Raw genomic sequence first — 3,055 nt, 5'->3', positions numbered from 1 at the left:
AGGCCACCAATTACATCTGTTCCAGCTGCAACAAAGATTGCCACTCAAGAATCGGGCTTTTGAGCCACTCAAGAGCCCACCAACACTGATGCGCTGACCATCGCCTCTCCGAGACGAGGATGCCATTATATTATATATATATATTATATATATAGGGAACGAAATATGATTGATTTACAACGATAAATATTTCGAAATATGAACATTTTTCTCGTAAAATCAATAAAACTTACTCATACCCTGTGTATCCGTTGTAGTTTCTGGCGATTTCTGCCCTTTTAAGCTTGCTTTACCATCACTGTTATTTACGTCATCTACTTTTATTACGTTGGTAAAATCTGTACAGACATCACACCAACCAACTCGCGCGCAAAGTAAGAAGACTATATTGAAGGCTTGAAATTATATTACGATCGATTTTCATCAAGAAATGGGTCAGGAATTTTCCACAATAGTGCAAATAATTGTGAAGGCTGATCGCGGAAAGGCGATTGCGTGACGCTCGGTGACTGTAAGATGACATGATATTATACGCCAGACGTAAAAACTCTTCAGATTCTCAGTCTGCATTTTGTACCCACTCTGTAGTCTGCAGTCTATATTTTGTATCCGGTCTGCAGTCTGCTGTCTGTATTTTGTACTAACAGGTATCCGTGGCACCAATACAGTTTATTTTTGGTTACAGTTATTCGCAAAACACACATAATCTACCACAAAATACCTCTGTGTGAGGTAATTCGACATTTTCGTTCTTTTACGCGCTAATACTCTTCTTCCCTTTTGTAAGAATGTAGACCGCTTACAATGTTTCAAGTAATTAACCCACCCTACAAAAAATAACTCTTGCATGCATAGCATGCCTATGTTTTGAAATAGGCGTATGCCTTTGGCCAGACTTGAGCTCACTATTTCAGTATACTAGTCCGACACCCGTAGTATCACTACACTTGATTCTAAGGATCCAGTACCATCCAGGTTTCCCACTTACCCTGCTCACAGGGTCTAGTTAATGTTTATCTCCCTTCCGACTCGACTAGCTTCGCTATTTTGTGGCTAGGGATTTTTACATGTGTATTTCAATCATTAAGGAAAATAAATTTATCATAAGGTGTTTTAGTTGCCGAACCAGTTGTCTGTGACAGACCTTGTTACTTAGATGTCACTGGGCCAAGTTCATGTTCTTCTTGTTCAATTTGTTGCTGTTTGCATGCGGAGAAAGTCATCGACCCAGAAGAAAAGATACGGCGAAACTCGCTCCTGAATGTAGAATTCATTCCTGCATATATGACGGGATTGACAGTGTTTGAAATGTAAAGAAAAAACATGCACAACAGTTCCAAATTTCTTGGCATATGTCTTACAAATGAAAAACGCCTTATTATGACTATAACCTAGAAAGGAATCCAACATGCCAAAAAGGTAAAAACAACAATGAATAGCGACCTGCTCAGTCGAATTTCTTGAATAGAAATGCCGCGGCGCGCGTCGTTCCTTCTGAGTCCCCTCAACGCAAGAGAAATCCCTGTCAGATGCTGACGAACAGCTTTCAGAATTCTCGAGTAACAAAAAGCTGTGACAACCAAAGGGATGACAAGAAAAAGTGTTAAAACTATTATGTAGTGGATAAGCTTGGCTTTTTCCCCAAGGTGTTTGAGAGAACATAGCGCATAACCAGGTACAAACTCAAAGTCTTGCAATTTGGCCAGTTGCGGAATTGCGACGTAACAAGCCACAAACAACCAGACGAAAATCACCCATAAACGAGACTTTCTGGGTGAAAATATTTTCTGGTAGGTTGTGTTTGGTTTGCATATACGAACATATCGGTTCACAGCTGTTAAACCCATGGTTGCCGGTGAGACGTAGACCACGAAGATACTCATGAAGGCGTGAAATTGGCAAATGGTTTCTCCAAACGACCATTTTCCTGTGAACAGTATTGTTTCACTGAGAGACATCACAAAGACAGCGGAGAGCAAGTCGCTCACAGCCAATGCTATGATATAAAGATTCGTGGGGGTGCGTAATATGGTATTTCTAACGAATGAGTCTGCGAATAAGGCAGAAATAGATATTTTGTCGGCACGAGATACGACAAGGCCTGGGCCTTAGGCCCGAGCATCATGGGTAATGATGCAGTGGTATATAAGGGAAAGTATAGCACGTGATGTCCATCTAGGCCTCAGAACCAACCGTTCACCTCTGGCTGATGACAAATTTAGTGGCCTCTTGGAGCAGACCGTTTCTCAGATCAAACGGTCGAACGAAGAATCGGCGGAAAGTCAGATGAAGGAGACCAAGCGCCTCAAATTCAACGAGTCTCTTAAGAAAAACAAAGTGACTAGAGGAGCGCTGCAACTCAGGTGTAGTTCTTTCCTTTGTTAATATCGAAGCTAGTAGTTTGCCTTCGCAATCGGAATTAGGCAGTGCCATTGACTCGGATCCTAGCGTTGCCGCTTGTGCTGATTCTTTCTTGTTAGATTCCTTCGGATTCAGGCTCTCTTGCAGTTGATTTGACCTATTCTTCTGTGCGTGGAGGGCTTAGAAAATTTCTGGATTTTTGACCTACTTTGGAAGTTTCGCAATTTGTCCTAAATGTTATTATGCAGGGTTACAAAATTCCCTTCCTCCAACTTCAAACACCTTTTGTTAAGAGAGACAATACTTCTGCTCGTGAGAATAGTGATTTTTGTTTCGCAAGCTGTTAGCGATTTACTTCGCTTGGACCTGATTGCATAACTTGCTTGTAAGCCTGATATCATTAACCCACTTTCAGTTTCTACCCGTAGTTCGGGAAAGCAAAGGCTCGTTTTGAATCTTCGACATGTCAACCAGTTAATATACGAACAGAAGTTCAAATGTGAAGATCTGGGTGGCGTTAGGCAGTTGTTTTGATCGTAATTATTACTTGTTTAAATTTGACCTTAGTCTGGTTATCACCATATTGAAATTTTCCCAGACCACAGAAAATTTCTCGCTTTTTCTTAGGATTTTGGGAACGGGGTTTCAAGATATTTTCAGTTCTGAAAATTTTCAGAGCTCATAGAGCCTCTGT

The 3,055-nt window shown here is 41.0% G+C and overlaps 1 pseudogene; it reads right to left on the bottom strand.

Annotated features, from left to right (window-relative positions):
- Positions 1–301: 301 nt before the first annotated feature.
- LOC149046702 (rhodopsin, GQ-coupled-like) lies at positions 302–2,826 on the bottom strand (annotated as a pseudogene).
- Between the last annotated feature and the right edge of the window lie 229 nt (positions 2,827–3,055).

The sequence above is a fragment of the Pocillopora damicornis genome, chromosome 4 (genome assembly GCF_964200805.1).
Source record: "Pocillopora damicornis chromosome 4, jaPocDami1.2, whole genome shotgun sequence".
Classification (NCBI taxonomy): Eukaryota; Metazoa; Cnidaria; class Anthozoa; order Scleractinia; family Pocilloporidae; genus Pocillopora; species Pocillopora damicornis.
Note: the sequence above shows the minus strand (reverse complement) of the source record. Positions and strands in the feature narration are given on the sequence as shown.